This window comes from Ambystoma mexicanum, chromosome 3p, assembly GCF_040938575.1.
Source record: "Ambystoma mexicanum isolate Mex_15411 chromosome 3p, UKY_AmexF1_1, whole genome shotgun sequence".
Lineage (NCBI taxonomy): Eukaryota > Metazoa > Chordata > Amphibia > Caudata > Ambystomatidae > Ambystoma > Ambystoma mexicanum.
The window spans coordinates 802,140,726-802,158,909 of NC_090925.1; the positions used below are offsets into that span (position 1 = coordinate 802,140,726).

General features: G+C 45.7%; 1 protein-coding gene across 1 annotated transcript in view; it reads right to left on the reverse strand.

The window, feature by feature from the left end:
- Window positions 1–17,423, reverse strand: part of LOC138580902 (zinc finger protein 25-like) — a 174,572-nt gene extending 157,149 nt beyond the window's left edge. The window contains exon 1 of the mRNA XM_069651818.1: window positions 16,977–17,423. The gene's annotated coding sequence lies outside the window, so the exon portion shown is untranslated. The remainder of the gene's footprint in view (window positions 1–16,976) is intronic.
- Between the last annotated feature and the right edge of the window lie 761 nt (window positions 17,424–18,184).

An 18,184-nucleotide genomic window follows, 5' to 3' on the forward strand; every position in this document is an offset into this window, starting at 1 on the left:
CAGGTATATTGGCTCGTTGTATTCCTCCCTTAAACTTGGCAGTTTTTTGTTTACTTGCGGCTGGGGGCAGATGTCATTATTCTCCCTGGAGGGGTACCGTCACCTGCTCGGTGGCAGGTTTTACCTGTGTTTTTGCTGCGAGGTGGCCCCTCGTATACTGCTGGTTCCACACCCTGCTGTGGTGGTCAGTTTGAGGTACACGTGCTCAGTGTATTCCTGGCTTAAAGTCGGCAACTTTGTTGCGTGCTGCATATGGCTGTTGCTGTGCCATAACCTGCTCGGGTTCAGGTTCTGCCTGAGTGCTAATGCGAGGTTACCCCCTTGTGTACTGCTGGTTATCAAGACCTGCTCGGGCGAGCAGTTGGAGGTGCACTTGCTCAGTGTTTTCCTCCCTTAAGGTTGGCAACTTTGTTTAAGTGCTGCATATGGCAGAGGTCATTGTCTTACTGTAAGCACGCCATAACCTGCTTGGTTTTCAGGCTTTGCCTGGTTTCTACTGCGAGGAACTCCCTCGTGTACTGCTGGTTGCCACACCCTGCTAGGGTGAGCAGTTGAGACGCACTTACTCAGTGTACTTTGGATAACCACTAGGTTTAAGTGTTGACTGGAACACATTTGCATTTTCAGAATGCTCAGTAGCCCGCATAGCTCGGTAAGTATCAGCTTCTATAAGGGCTGGGGGTCCAGACCCCTGTGAGGGCGTACCCCTCTTCTTGGACATGTTATATATTTATTTATGTATTAAGTACTTTAAAGAAAAGAGTGTGTGGAGGTTGTTGTATACAGACCCATGTGGGAGGTTGTAACTTCCTCTCTAGCCGCTGGTGTTCACCTTCGCCTTTTTAGTTAAAATTCGGTTGCCCTTTACCTTGGTTAGTTTCAGGACAACTCAGTCCTTTCCTTAGGTTTTGTTTTTCCCGATATCAATTGCTCCACCCAATACCTGTGCTTATTAAGCTGCAGTATTTTCTCCTAACATGAGGAAGAAAACAGGTTGCGTTATGCCTCTATTGATGTCTGCAGGGCTTGAAGCTCTCTTTATGGGGGATGTGTTTCCCTTACTATTTGTCCCTTTGGACATTCATTATTCTATTGGAACTATTGGTGGAGACAGGGTCAGCTCGAGAGGAGCTGCTCAGTTGTGAGGCATGGCAAGTTCAGCAACCAGGTTCTACTTGGAGGAAGTATTTGGAAACACTTGATGATATCTAACAGACGAGTTGCCAAATAATGATTTTATGGCGCCTGCCCAGGGATTTCCTCCCAAGGCTTGGCCTGTGGTTCAGCTAACCGTCTAACAGGTGTTGCAATTTCTCCTCTGCTCGAGGAGTTCAAGCAGGCTTCGGTACCCTCAAGAGCGTTGATTAACCTCTTTCATTGGGTATATATATATTTATATATATATAGACATATTTTATTTTCTACAGTGCAGAGGATAGAATGGAGTTTTCACATCCGTGCTGACCGTATGGATACAGGTCCCTAATTGGGAAGGGTCTAAATCAGTCTTTTATCCTGCTGAGATCGATAAGTGAACACCTCACACCACACTCTGTTCGTTGTAGTGATAAGCACCACTCGTATACCTGAGGGTCGTAGTACTATATAAGTGATGTTTTGCTATGAACTATGTGCTTGATTTTCCTTCCCCTGATTCCCTTAGTGGCCAGTCAGCCTCTCACGGATTCAGAGACTCGGACCTCAGGGTTTGAGGGGTCTGTGGTCCCAGGTTTATTGCACAACCTTTCATTTACGGGGCATTAATAATTATCCCAGAGTTCTTTCCCCTCTCATTCCTTTTTTCGCCATCCCTGGGGGAGATTCCATCATGATACTCGCGCTGAGCATTTCCCTCCTGTCAGTTACTTTCCTTTGCGCTAATCCCTGGTATTTCAATAAACTAAGGGGGACCCGTCCACGGTCAAGGGTTTGGTTGAAGTACAAGCGTGTATTTAGTTTTCTCTTAGCGGTGTACAGCAGGGCTTTAATATGGTCCTCAGGGTAGCCTTCTTCTGGGGTTGCAAGGTTTTTTCCCTTGGATATGTGGGGAGGGTCCTCCTCCTTTGGGAAATCTCAATATCCCTCGGTGGGATAGTGGGGTCTGGGAGTGATACTAATCTCCCATCAGATTATTATGACCCTCTATCACGATGCGTTCCAGCGTCTCTACATTAACTATCAGAAGGTGTCTGTCAGTGCGATTCCCAGTGGGCTGGGATATATATTTAGTTAATGACTTGTTTCTCCTGGTCACCTGCAGGGCAGGTGGACCTTTGGGTTTTCACAAGAGTTTGTTTTTGCAATACGGTGCCAGCTCAGGGTGCTGTGAGCTTCAGGGATCTTCAAATTAGATTAAATAGAGGTTAGACCTCTTCTGGTGTGCAACTCCAGTTTAACTGCTTAGCGATCGGTTCTTTGCAGTTACAGTCTTGCTAAGACTTTGGAATTTAGGAGTTCTCCTTCGGTTAGTTTTTGATCCTCTAGGGGTTTTATCACCCGGAGAGGAGAGAACAAGGTTCAAGCACCGGGCATATATACAAAGGAGTTTACATATCAATATAATGGGAACGTTTGGTTGTAAAATACATTTTTCTCCTTGCAATGTTTGGCCTCTTAGGGGTCAGGTGGGTAAATATCTGCCTTTTGTCATGGTAGCAGAGTCCTTTTCGCGAACGCGGGAGGTCTGTGGGTCTCCGTGTTGATGGTTTGACAGGTTCAGCTTCTCTGGTATGGCCCATCTCTCTTCAATTCTGCTTCTGTCTCCAGAAGTCATCCTTCCTTAGTATACACACATGTCTTAAGACAATTGGGGGTTAGTCTATTGTTTTCTGCTCCGCTCAGGATGGGTCGTCCTCTTACAAATTATTAAAATTACTTTTACTCCCACCTGGTTTTCCCAGTGTAGTTATGGGACATGCTCTGTTGCTACTACAATATCTTCCTTTAACGCATGGGAGGGAGCCCTACAAAACTTTCACCCCTATGGGGTACTTTCTTTATCTCCAGGAGAGCTGGGTGCTTCTTTTCTTTGGTTTGCTATCCAGGTTCCCAAAGAGGGTGTGAGCTTTACTGTTTTAAGGTTTGATTGGACAACAGATGCGTTTTATTTCAGAAGGGGTTTTTTCCTAACCTGTTTAGTATAGGATAGCTTTTTTCAATGTTTTCCCCTTCTTTTAACCAGTTGGTTTTGGTGGCTGGTAGGGTCGCTGGAATTAGCACATCTTCCTGTTTTCTTACAGTGGATTTGGCTATGCCTTTTAAGTCAGTTATTGGGGCAGCCTAGTCTTGGGCAATTCTCTTGCAGTCAGCTGATTGATTTAATGAAAGCATTTAAAACATTTCTTTCCTATTATTTTATTACATTGTCTATTGTATTGATTATGTTGCACTAATGGGATGCAAGGGCTTTAAACTTGCATAATATGAGCCTCCTGTCTTGTCATAGAATAGCTAATCCCCCACACTAACGTGAGATGGGGGTTTAGATTCTATTAAAGACAAGGATGTGATTATTATCCCACCCACCCACCCTGGGTATGATATGATATGACAGTTATGACACGCATGTACACAGATGTTTTAAGAAAGAACAGTCTTTGGTTTGTTGGTCTTCCCATCCACCCACCCTTCTTGCTTGTTTTACAGCTACGAGTTGAGATTTTGAGCAGGAGGGTGGCTCACAGCTTCAAGTTATGGAGTGCGTGGTACGAGAGCTTCGCTGGATTTGCCTTCATCGTTTATCATCTGATCTGTGCAGTGGACGTCTGGTTCAAGACAGCTACAGAAAGAGGGGTTGGGTTTAGAGTAATGGACTTATATAAGGAAGGGTCCCTGCTCATTGGCCTCCTGCAGGGCATGACCTGTCCTCCATGATGGATTGGGGAGTTCCCCCTTGCATTGACATTGAACTCTGTTTAGTTCTGTTTTAAACTTTTTTGTTTGTAAAGTTTTTTCTTTGCTGCTGTGGTTTCAGAGTAAAGATTAGAATGCATAATAATCGCCTCCTTGTCTTTAATAGAATCTAAACCCCCATCTCACGTTAGTGTGGGGGATTAGCTATTGCATTATAGCCTGGCACTATTTCTCACTTATATAAAAGCCATAGTAGTGGGTAAAAATAGGATTGCAAGTAAACATACATATGGTTTTTTTGATGTATCACTGCCACTTCAGGAGTGTGAGAGCACTGCAAGGATGTTTAATTTCGGAACATTTGGAGACAGAGATGAAAGCTGGGCCGAGGGACTATGGGCCTCATTCCGACTTGGGCGGTAAGGGATAACGGTCACCGGTATGGAGACCGGTGCCGTTAAACCCTTACGGCCCACTTCCGAGGTCCCTTAGCGGGAACCGCAAAAAACGTTTGGTCTGACCACACGTCCTTTACGGATCACGCTCAGGGACCAGGGCGCTAATTACGGGCCCGCTATTTGCAGGCCCGTAATTAGCGCCAATTCCCATTGAGCCCTATGGGGGCTCAAATGGGAATGGGGAATGGTTGGTTGAATGGGGACTTACCGGGTCCTCCAGGGTCAGAATGACCCAGTAAGTCCCCATTCATCCAGACTGGACCCAGACCCGGTATTGGAGGCAGCCATGGTGCTAATAGCACCATGGCTAACTCCAATATCAGAATGAGGCCCCATGTCTCCTTAAACAGCCTCGCGTTTCACAGATTCACTCGATAGATGAAAGCCCTGTCGGCCTTCTGTCCCTTGCACATCCATGGGTCGCATGGACAATGTCAGGAGCACCAAAGGGTATCCAAGGGTTGCAGCTACAAGCTTGGGGGAGCAAGCGCCGACACCTAATAACAAACACCTGTGAGATCCAACTATATAGCCCAATGTCTACCTAAATGTTTTTCTTTGTACATCCACCGTCGTAGTATTAAAAAGGACGTAGTACTTTACTGCAGCGGGAATGGTGGTGGTCACACATACCTTACAAAAAGAGGGGCCATAGCTCCCCACACTGGGGTTGCAGGTCAGCAGGGTAAACACAGGCATGAAGAAACAGCCTCACTGTTTCTGAACTTTCCAGCGCCCTTTACAGTTCACAGAAGGGGCTCCTAGTGCCCATTAAAAAAACAAATCTGCAATAAACTGTATTATGAATACTGCAAGTATACTTTAGTAAAAGTAATGCAATCTTAGGGCCAAAGTATGCTGCAGTAATCTACAGATTGGTCGAAACCAATTACAATAGTAAAGACTATAGTTTATACTACTATATATAGTATTAGGCGCAGTACAGGTACTGATTTGTATACTACCATATAGACTGTAGTCGTACTGTAAACGTAACTTTATATACAAACATAGCGATCATGGTAAATATACTGTGAATAATGTAGTACTGCAGCAAGTGGTGTAGGTATAATTTGCAGAATAATTGTGCATGTATTCATGCAAATATGTTTCTGCAGGGATTCCAAACAAAACCTTAGAGCCGAATCATGTTCTTATGGGATTTTCATTTGGAACATGAGTTTATTGGCCAAAGACTATATCACTGAACAAACTGGCTCTCTTAGGATATAACAGTGTTATGTTGATACCGTTCTGTGGAAAAATGTGAACATTCTTGGGTGATTACAGTCATTGTGGTGACGTGAGTCACGTGACGCCCACGACGGAGTGATGCAACTTCGCCGCAGTGAATAAAGGGGTTTCCCCGCGTATGCGCTGCACAGTAAAGGCGGAGCCCAGACTGAACGCACGTGTGTTTGTGTCTCTGTGGGGGCCGGGGCCAACCATCCCATCCTGCAAGGCTGCTAATCCTCACAACAATGGCGACAAGGAGGACGCTTTCCCTAATCTACATGTGCAATCAACTGTGCTGACAGAGGGGTCGGAACGCTCCCTTCGATCGCAGCTCTGCAGGCACAGAAAGGGAAGGTGAGACAGGCCCTGTAATGCTGTGTGAAAGGAGGATGAGACTTCCCAGTTAAGGAAATTCATGTGCACCTCCAGCACCATTTTTGGAGCGCATGAGGGTGCATTTTGATACTGTACGCGGCTGGCCCAGTGGTGCTGAAGCTATTTGAGACATTGAATCCGGCAGATGGCTCATACAATGCTGCGAACAACTCTCGGAGGGACCATTTCATCCCGTTGGCAAATTTGGACTACGAGAGGTTCATGATGTGTGCAGCTAAGCAGTGGGACGACAAGTCGCTGGACTCATTCCATGGCTGGTTAAGACACCTAGCAACCACGTGCGCTTGGACTAGTGAGGAAGAGATGGTGCGCAACCAGCCGATTCAAGGATGTGCCTCAGGAAAACTGAGGAGACAAATCCTGAGGGAGCCGGGACTCACCCTGGTGAGGATCCTGGAAATGGGATGTATGCGCCATTGGATGCCAGCAAGGCGCCAGAGGTGGTCGGCGAGGAATGGGTCGTAGGAGAGACAGGGGGCCGGAAACAATGGATCAATGCACGCTTTGCGGGTACGACCTCCTGTATACAAATTAATGCCCTGCAAACGGGCACAGGTGTGGGAGATGTGGATCAGTGCACCACTTTGCGTGCAAGTGTAAAGCCCCAGGGCCTGTTGCCACACCACAAGGCTCTGCCAAAACGAGCAGCTTTGCTCAGAAATGTTTCCCAAGACTTGCACGGGTGGACCAGGATAAGGATCAGGAAGCGCACGACCCAGGCCCCGAGGATGAGGAGGAAGACTTTTTTTCATCTCCATCCTCAGTGACTTGAGAAATAAGAAAAAGAGACAGCCGAGATATGCAGCATCGGTAGATGGCTGCGAGATCCCTGTTTTGATAGACACTGGTGCATCCGTGAGTGTAATGGCAGTGGAACACTATGAGGGACTACCACGTCCACCGCCCCTAGCACAGGTGAAAGTAAGGATCTTTACTTTTGGCGGCAAACAACCGCTTCCCCTAAAAGGGGCCTTTGTGTCGAGAGTGGGGCATGGGCCAAACAACATCAAGGTGAGATTCATTGTAACCGACGTCAGCAAAGACACTCCATTAAGTTGTGCTGCAGCTGAGGCCCTGAAGATTGTCAGCTTTGCGTATGGGGTCTACAAAGATATCCACAAGCTGCTGCAGAGATTTGAGGAAGTATTTGTTGGTGTGGGTAATTTAAAAGGAGACCCTGTCAAGCTGCACATAGACAAATCCATCCGTCCGTCACACTCAAACACAGGAGGGTCCCTTTCAATCTCAGGGACCAAGTGGACAAGGAAATAGAACATCTAGTCGATATGGACATCATTGAGACAGTGGAGGGGCCAACCCTGTGAGTGTCACCAATCGTGGTGGCCCGCAAGCCAAAACAACCAGATTCAGTCCAGATTTGTGTGGACATGCGCCTTCCCAACAAGGCCATCAAGCGAGAATGTCACATCACGCCCACCCTGCATGACATAATTGTGAAATTACAATGGGCGAAGGTCTTCTCTAAGTTGGATTTAAGAGCTGGCTATCATCAGGTGGTCCTACACCCGAGTCGCAATACATCACGACATTTACAACCCACACAGGCCTGTATAGATACAAGAGGCTTAGTTTTGGTGTATCGCCGGCTGCAAAAGTTTTACAAAACATTCGGGGGGGATTACTGGCCGACCTGGCCGGACTGATTAACATTAGTGATGACATCTTGGTGTTCGCTGTGTCTGAAATCGAGCACATGGAGAGACTGGAGAAGACACTTGAAAAGATCCGGTCACTGGGTCTGACTCGCCACAAGGAAAGGTGTGACTTTTTCAAAGAGAACATTTTGTTCTTTGGCTTTGTATTCCAGTAAGGTGGAGTGTTGCCGGACCCCAAGAAGGTTAAGGACATCAAGGAAGCGGTGCCACCAGAGTAAGTCACCGAGGTGGGAAGCTTTCTCTGTATGGTGTAATACTGCGGGCGCTTTATCCGGAACCTAGCAACACTATCAGAGCCACTGCAAAACCTAACCAAGAAGGAATGCACATGGCAGTGGGGCCCGCTCGAACAGAATGAGCTCGAAGAGATTAAGACAGCCCTGACTACTGAAAGCACCATGGCATTCTTCAATCCAGCCATGGCATCAGAGATCGTAGTCAATGCAAGCCCGTTTGGACTGGGAGCGGTATTGATCCAGCAGAACTCAAAAGGAGACGTCTTGCCAGTAGCATTTGCAAGCAGGGCGCTGATGGACACTGAGCAATGATACTCCCAAATAGAGCGGGAGTCCCTGGTGTTGCCATGGGGGTGCATACATTTCCGGGTCTACATACTGAAAAAGGCCAGTGATGGTGGAGACGGATCACAAACCGCTACTACCCATACTAGCAGGATCATCATCGAAGCTCCCAGCACGCATTGAGCCATGGATGCTGGCACTCCTCGGTACGATGTCTCTCTGATATATCGGCCAGGGGCAAACAATGCCGCACATTATCTGTCCAGGCACCCTGGGAAGTCCAAAGCAGAGGACACAGACATGGATGTCGAGGAGTATGTGAAAATGGTTGTGGAGTCTAATGTACCAAACTCCATGTCAGTGCAGGAGATGGCAGACCACTCTGCCGACGACGAATGCTTCTGTTTGCTCCAGGAAGCTCTCAGCAAAGGCGACTGGAAATGGGCCCTTATGGGGTTGGACAGGCGCACACAAGAGGTGAAGGTCGCGCTAGAGCAACTCTGGAAGGTGAGGAATGAGTTGTTCTTCTCTGAGTTGGGGCTTCTGTTGAGGGGCCAGAAAATTGTGGTACCGCCACGCTGGTGGACAAGGTCATAGCTCTGGCATATCATGGGCATCAGGGGTCTGCCAAAACCAAGTCACGGCTAAGGCTAAAGGTGTGGTTCCCCAATCGGGGACTCCTCGTCGACGAGTTTGTGAGGAACTGCATATGGTGCCAGGCTGCAGCCCCTATGCAGAAGGAACCCCAGATTGAGTCCATGCCAAGGGGGACAAAACCGTGGGATGTGGTGCATATGGACTTTGGCTCGGTAGGAAGAGAGACACACTTCCTTGTGGTGATTGACGAATGGAGCCAATACCTGGAAGCAGAGTTCATTGAGTCAACATCGTTTGAGAACAATGTACCAGCGGTGGGAAAGATGTTTGCGTCGTATGGGTTCCCGGAGGAGGTGTTCACTGACAACGGCCCGCTCTTCCAAGGTGAGAGTTTTGCAACCTTCTTGAGTTAGTGTGGAGTCAAGACACCAGAAGATCTCTCCTCTATGGCCCAGAGCTAGTGGGGAAGCTGAGCGCTTCATGCGGATGCTGAACAAAGTGTTCAGAATATCTCTGGGGCAGGGGCAATCTTTGCATCGAGCCCTCTTTCAGTTTCTGAGTGAGTACAGGGCGACTCCACACAGGTCCTCTGGTGTGGCCACCGCAGTGGTCATATTCCAGAGATGCCTGCACGGTCTCCTACCAGATGGCACAGACTGAGAACCGGGGTGATCAATGAGCAGGTAGCTGATGACCGCCAGAGGCGGAATGAGAGGGAGAACATTTGGAGGAAGCTGCGACCGCCTGACATATCGCTGGGGGATGAGCACCCGGAAGGAAAAATCTTTTTGCCCTATGACCCTCAGATACTGGCTGTGGTAGGAGTGAAAGGGTCCATGGTGACCGCATCTGATGGGAATAAGACAGTGACCCACAACTCCAGCTTCTTGAAGAGGCTCAGTGGCCATCACCCAGTCGACCAAAGCCCAATGCAGGGTGAGACTGACCTGCAACTTGAAGGCTCCTGGAGCCCTGAAGGTATGCCAGATACGAGCACAGGTTGGGAGGACGAGTTCCGAGGACGTGTAGGTAGGAGATATCCACAGAGGGAGTCCCGATGCCGTCCATCACGCCTGAAGGACTATGTGCTTGAAGATTAATATGTTGTTAACACTGAACTGGAGTAAGGCACAGACTGTTACAAGTGTGACGTTTTGAGGTTTAGCTGCAATCATGTTAAGTTTCGATGTGATGCTGCATGATCCTGTTTGGTTGTGTGATAATGTTTTCATTGTAATGAAAAAGGAGGGATGTGGTAACGTAAGTCACGTGATGTCCGCGATGGAGTGACGCAACCCTGCCGCAGTGAATAAAGGGGTTTACCCGCGCATGTGCTGCAGAGTGCAGGCGGAGCCCAGACGGAACACATGTTTGTGTCTCTGCAGAGGCCGGGGGCTACCATCCTGCAAGGTCGCTAGGCCTCACAATAGTCATGCCCCCTCAAACATTGGGTGAATTGTACAAAAGAGTATGGATAACCTATACAAATAATCGTTATGGCAATCTATAAACCTCTCAAAACCCTCTGGCAGGACCAAATTGACTCTGATTTCTCCCCAAAAAAGAAGTGCAAACAGAAGATGTATGTGTGCACATTTTTACTTGGAGTACCATATCATAATCTTGTATTCCACTAGAAAATACAGCAGTATACGGAAGAAAATATACTGTAGATACCCCATGGTAGCTTTCCGTCTCTTTCTGTTAAAGCAATAGCGACACTGGCACTTTGCATAGGAACATTAGAAACATTTTGCTGTCAATTAAAGTTCACCTAAATTAGCAAGCAACTAATCTGGTCATATATAAACTCGCATATAAGTTTTAATTAAGTTTCATGAACATTTCAATGGAAAGAAAGAAAGTTACTTTGAAATTGTCCATATTCATTTTTGGCACACACCTAGCCCTTAGTATGGACTGATGCATTCCCATCCACTTAACAAATCCACTGATTCGCACTGCCTCAGTCTACCTGTCCTAGGAGTTTCAGTGTGTTTGATGCTTCCATAGAAAAGGGTCATATTGTGTAGAATAATGATGCAAAGAGAGACATTATTACAAAAATATTACTTCCAGGTACTAATAATCATCTGATCTATAAAGTGCTTCATGAAGATATGCTGCTAAGCGCTAAAATAATTGGTGTAATTATTATTTCCCACTTATAGTACTCAATGTATCGATTTTGAAAGGATAAAAAGGGTCGGGAAGACCGAACAGAGTATGTGAACAGCATAGTCCAGTTTTCGAAAGTCAAATGTTGCACTGAGCTATACAGCCTGCTTCAGTTTAATGTGAATACAGCAGAAACTCTAGTGTACACATAGTGTGGAAACCATAAGCAACAGTATGTATTACAAACAAATGCATATTTCTGCAGTGCTCTACATTAAACTGCAGAATATATTTCACTATCTAAGAGACAGTTCATGTACTACAGTTTCTGCTAGAAAGGATTGCAGTTCAGCTGTGACTACTGTAGAACTCTGTAATATATACTGTACATGTGTACGAATACCCGCAGTTTGGAAACCATTTAGTACAGAAATAACTTCAAAAAATTGTATAGTACTGTAATACTACACAGTACTGTACTATGTACTGCAGAATATATTACACAATACTAGAGTCACACATCATGTACTGTAGGTTTTACTAAAGATGACTGTAGTTTAGCTGAGTATACTGCAGTAAACTATAGTATATATCATTAATTCATAGAAATACTACAGCACACAAACCATATAGTCCTCTCCACAATCGTCTTCAATCTATAGATGGAACCGTTGACAACTATCTTAAATTAAACCCATCATAGGCATCTATCAGCATGCTGACATCACTCAGCTGTACCTTAAGGTCAGTGGTCTCCAGGACATTGCTCGCCTCCCCAAATGCCTGTCTAACATCCATACATGGATTTCAAAAGCCTACCTAAACCGGAACCCCACCAAGACAGAATTCGTCCTCATTAGTCCTGCCACTAAACAAAAAACTCATGCAACAATGGTTGGATAGCATGCGCCTGGAACAATTCAACGCTGAGCTTTCAAACTCAGCCACATTCCTGGGCTTCATTATTGACTGCAGCCTTTCCTTTCAAAAGCACATAGCCAAAAATGCCCCAAATGCTTGGCTACAGATCTCCACACTCTCATCAAAAATCCAACTCTTCACCAAGTGCATGACTTCTGCAGCGGTCCAAGTCTTTGTGATCTCCCACATCAACATGGGAAACACCCTCTTTACTGGGCATCCATTCCCTCAATTGCCCCCACCCTCATCAAGGCGGCCCACTATGTCACAGCATCTCATTACACATTCCCTCAAATTAATTTGACCGTATCTCTGCAACTCTGCTTGCCCTTCACTGGCTCGCACTACCCCGCCAGGATCAAATTCAAAATCGCATTTATCACCTATAAAGCAGTCTTGAAAGCAACACCAACATACTTGGCAGCTAAACTCCACACCACTGGAGGCTCTCAAACATCATGTAGCAAAACTATCAAAAGGATGGCGTCTAAGCTCACCCGTATGAACAAGACTCGCAAAAAGTCCTTCTGCTTCCATGCCTCGACCTTCTGGAACTCAATTCCGGCAGAGGCTTGAAATGCCCACATCATCCACCAGCAGTGGCGGCCAGCCACTACGGTTGGAGAAGCACTGCCCCCCTGCTTAGCGATAGACAGTCACCTCGCCTGAGTGACAGGCAGCACAATCCCCAGTGTCCTTTATTTTCACAGGGTACTGTGGTGCTTGCCTCTCTTCAGGGGCGCGCTGCACACTAAGCAATTATTTTTGTCGTTGTATAGCCTTTGGGCTCTGCAGTGAAAGTAGCAGCAAATAATGGAAGCCGGCGTCGGAGGAATGGCCCTGCCGGCTCTCATTATTACGCCCTCAGCGTAGACACGCTGCCTGATTGGAGAGGAGTCTCTCCTGTCAGACAGTGTGCCTACATCCCAGTGGGAGGGGAGGGTCATCTGGTCCTCCCCGTGCCTGCGTGGGCGTGTGTGGGTGCATGCAGGCAAGGTAAGTGTATTTATTTTATTTAATGTTTATGCATGTATGGATTGTATGTCTGGGTTTGTTTTGTGTGAATGGTATTTGAATGTATGGGTCAAAGTGTTTTTGTGTTGCATGTGTGTGTGTAAGTAGGGGTGGCGGCTGCTTTGGGCAAGGCATTCTTTTTGCTTTACCCTGGATACAGATATTACCATGCAGCCCTATAGATAAGGGGTGAATTTGCCACTTTTACTCCCTATACATTTGCAAATACTCTCATAAAATCAAAATAGGGAGTAAAAATACTCCCAACAAAAAATAGGAAAAAAACATCTAGAATCTTGAGCCCCTGCTGTCACCCTTACAGCTCCATGGATATGTTTGGACCAGTAGTACCACAGGTAGGAATGATTATTTTAACTGCCTGATTGGAAGAAGTAAACCTGTATCTTTTAATGTGCATGAATAACTAGTTGCAAAGAAATAAATATTAGTTTGGTTTGTTTATTTGTTAATACAGCACACGTAACCCAAAGGTATGTGGGTGATTCTGCTTACATATACAACAGTTGTTACATGCATGTAGTACACTGCTAAACTTACAGGCCTAAAGTTAATCCAATACAGAGAAAGAGAGGTAGGCAGTTAACTTATGTTAAAGATCAAGATAATGTGCCTTGCCTGGCAGGAGAGTTAAATACGGAAATAGATATGGGTGCAAGAACAAAAACTAGAGTGGCAGGCACGTAGTGTTACATATCTAGCCACAGACACTCAAGTAAGCATGGGAGGTGTGCTGAGGTAGTTTGTAGTCCTTAATTAAGCTGGGAGAAGAGCCACGTTTTTCCTTGTTTCTGAAGGACCAAAAAGAGGGTTCAGCTTTTAGTGCTGGGGGCAGGGAATTCCCGGTCTTGGCTGCTAGCACTGGGAAACTGGACCACTAGCTTTTGTAGTTTGTATTTGGGAATATATTACAAAAACATTTCTGTTTTTCAATTAAAACATATTTTTACACACTTATAAAATACTTTCATTGGGAATTGGACTTATATTTCTACTTACATAAAAATAATTTTACTCCCAACTCTTATTTGGAGCACTGGTACCATGCATCCAGGGTAAAGCAAAACTGTTAAATGAAGTATTATTACGTGAATAGGCTGGCCTACATTGAATGTGAATGTAGGCCACTCTGTCAACGTAATAACACTTATCTTTGCTTTACCAATGATGCACAATTACTGTCCATCAAGGGTAAAGCAAACATGATTTGGCTAGACTGGCCTACATTCAGGGCCGGCCTTAGTTGTGGCCGCCCTAGAGCGTCATAGGCCTCCAGCACGCCAGCATGGAGGAGCCTTTAAAAAGACTCCTTTGTGCTGGAAAAACTGTGCCCGTGGCACCCAATGTAAAAAAAAAAGACTCCCTCATGTTGGTGCTCGAGCGGTGCCCTACGTAGGTGAAGAGCCCCCGCCCCTGTTGTAGGAGCTTTTCACTTACTTTAGGCGCCAGGCCAGCCGGGGGCAGCTTTTATATTACAAAGGGCACTGCTGCTATGCCATCTCGGGGGAGCTGGTGCCAGGAGCTTTTCTTTTAAATAGGGCACCTCCCTGAGCTGGCGCGGTGGTGGAGCCAGCCTCAAAATGTTTTTGAAGGGTGGCTGTAGGACAGTTGTGAAAGCTTGTCATTACAAATACAGGGTAGTCATGTCACCTGGGTGGGCTTTTGTCCTCTGCCACTGTATGTTTGCTGCTGCCGCCATGTTAATGAAGGTTTATATGTAAATAGTCTGTTCTTCCAGGTGGGAAATCTGACAGGATCTTGCTAGCACCCGTTTCCCATCAGAGCCTAGGGTGCATCACTCAGAGATCAAGGCAGAGTGCTGCCTTCTTCCTGCAACTTCCTCAAAGTGGGAGGCTTATGCCCTCCAAAGGCAGGGGCTGGCACCACCCGTCCCTGTCTGCATTGAACGCAGGTCAGTCTTTCCACGTAATAGCACTCGTCTTTGCTTAACACTTGATGCACAGATAGTTACTGTGCACCAAGGGAAAAGCAAACATGACAAGTGTTATTACCCATAGATGCCAACTTTTCACAGTGGGCTCAAGGGTCACTTATGAGTTGCTCACACTCCCATGGCTTGCACTCCAAAAATGTGCACCATTTGTACATCTCGATCCATCTCCCGAAAAGGACAGAATGCACTCTGAGCCCACGACATTGAAGACAATTCTGTTAGAATTAGAAACAAGAACAGTTCCCTTTTATTTACATTTTTGTAATAGTGTTTAATAGCATAGATAAGTGTTTGCCCCAATAGAGCTGACCATTAGATATGATGTGTGATTAGTTTGAAAGACAAGCATGTCATCTTATTTGCATCACTCAGCTAAAATGTGCAATGCATTTAGCTTTGAGTTACCCTTTAATATCTCATTAGAACGGATGGGCTTGCACTGGAATGCCTTGTAATCTTGGGCCAAACTGTGCTGGGATTGTGTGGATGCTAGCAGTGGCTCTTGACAAACTGAAACATTAGTAATGAATATATGTAGTGATTAGTGCAAACACAATTATCTAGACATACAATTAACCCAATTGTAAACACTTTTGTATCAGTGCATGGTTTACTTTCAGAATGTAGTATTTACTTCAACATAGAGCCACCATTAACTTGTGTGACTGACTCCAAAGCACTTAAATCTTTTTTTTTGGAGATGTGATAGCAAGGCTATAGACTTCTGGGCTGTGAAATCTGCCAACTTTAAGAGATCAAAAGTGGTCAAAGGTCTGTCACTGGCAGAAAGGGTTATCAGTAAAGCCGTTGTATGGAGATGAAAGGCTTGCTTTGCATGTAAAAAATGTATCACTTGATTACTCTTTTTCTCAGCCTGCCCTGCTTGTGGATTTTCTTACACGTTTGCAGCCTCAAGGGTTTGTAGTTTTTTGTGGGTCAAATTTACGAGTGGCAGGTCAGTTGACAGCGGTGGTTACTTGGCTAGACTGTCCTACATTGAATGTAGAACAGTCTACTCACAGACTAACGTGACTTTGCTTTATCCTTGATGCAAGGTTACTGTGCATCTTAACTGTGCCTCAAGGGTAAAGCAAACATGACAAATTTTGCCACTGGCCTTCATCCAATGTAGGCCAGTCTAGCCGGCTGGATATGCAGTCATTCTGTGGCATGGCATTCTTTTACTGAGCGGGGAGTCCTTATATGGTAATAATAACATTTTGTTGCAGCAAGCATTGACTTGTATGGGCACAGATAGCATGAAAATATTGTATATACTAGCATATGTTGTGGGCAAAGGCGTAATGAAAATGCATTGGGAAATCGTCCTGGGCACTGTTGGTAATTTGCATCTTTTGAATTTTTCTTGTGCTACCATACACAATTGATTGCATACTGTGTTGCTTCTGTAAAATGCAGCATTTTAACCCATTATTTAAAAAATATTCTCCACGGGAGAACAACCATGAATCCCCCTGGTTTGGTTCGGGCACCCTAGCTGCGCTTGGTCACTCAAGCATATTAGGCGCATACATTTACAACCCACCAGTTCAAAAATTCACCAGCGGCCAATTCCCTCCAGTTCCAGAAAACCCTAAAAGCATGGCTCTCTCAGCAATAAGGGCACCTGGAGACTGCCCCTGGGTGGTAGTGGTGCGCGGTACAAATCAACATAACATAACAAATGAATGCCTTATGAATAAAAATCCCTCCCTTCCTCATTTTACAACTGTGCTACTGTATAAAATATCAGGCCAAATGCTGGCACCCTTCTATTGTAAAGCACTCTACTGCTTTTGAGCTAGGTTCGCGCTATACGCAATAAAATAAATATTAAAAACAACAAATATAGTACAGCATTCATTCTAAAACAGTGTATAATTCTGTATCTTATAACAGAATATTTCAATATACTGTGTGGCATATTATAGTATATGCAGGATTAACATTTGGGGCCATTCATGAGCTTGGAACGTGCTGGTCATTTGTGTTGGACTGCTAGGATTTAATTTCATATAAATATTATAATATACCTGCGGTCATAAATGTCCACATATCCGTGCGTAGTGTCTCATTTGCAATCATGCTTACAACATAAATCAAGTCACGGGTGGATAGACGAGTCCTTGGTTCTAATTGTACACATGTTTGATGAACGTTTATGTGAATTGTCAGCCATGCATTTTTTTATCTCACGGCAGTTCGAGTCTCCTACCTGAACAGAGGAGTGCCCAGCTGTTTTCCACGATGTGAGGTGCATATGTTTGTGTGACAGATTAGATTATTTCCCCTTCTGTAGCAGCCGGAAATAGTCAGGGTCTGGTGACAGACACTGGGCTTTTCCGTCCCTGGGCGGCTGCAGGAAAAATGCACATACTGGAAGAAACCTTTCCCTCCTTCCCTGGAGCAGCAGAAATAACGGGGAAAGTCAGCGACGAGCGGCGGCCTCCCCGCCCGGGCTCCCTGCCAAGCATACGTGAAACATTCACACACAAGGAGATGGACGCAGCTTCTCTATTCATCTGCAGCGCAGGGAGCACCCAGACCCGCGAGACAGATACAGCTTTTTTCCCCCCTTCAGCGCAGCAGGAAATGGTACATGCGTGTTCTCCTCCTATGGCAGTCAAATGTTCATGCTCAGAAAGTAGACATGGTTCCACTTCCGCTATCCATGCTGCATAGCTGCCGTCATTTTGCACCACCTGGGAGGGAGCTTCTGTCACAAAAAGCGGGAGAATTTAATTTTGTCTTTGGAATGCACTGGGCTGGAATTATTTTAAGAGGGAGAAAGTAACATTTTTAATACAAACATCGTGTGTCTCCCGCCTAACCCGGGAGGATTGGCGTGAATGATGCTGGACTACATACAACAAAGCTCGCACATCAAAAAGGGACAACGGGTTGTGGTCCTTTAAAATAACAACTATGGGCAAAGCCAATAGATCTGGCGTTGTTTTTTATTTTGTAGTTGAGTGTGAATGCATATGTTGTGTGGACGGGTGGATCAGTGGGTAAATATGGTTGCATATTTGCCAACCCAACAGATTTAGGCATTAGGCTGCTGCTTTTTAAGAAGTCCTACCACCTACAGATTTGGGTGATAGATCCTACTGCTTTTTACAGTGGCAGGTAATTTATGTGACTCTAAGGCAGGCTGCAGGACAAAGCATGCAACACATTCATTATTCTGTCTATACAGTGGGCTCGTAGGTGATTACTTTGAATGGGCCCAGACCAATCCAGTGACCTGACCGCTGCAAGACTCTGTCCTGCACTCTTGCCGGTACAACACTTAGGAGGTGAACCACCAGTGAAGGCAAGTGGCAGATCGTAACACCATCACACAGCATCTGCCTATCAGACTGACGGGGGTATCAGTCTCCATGTCATTCAGTGTTCAACTTGCACTTCAGGAATACACAT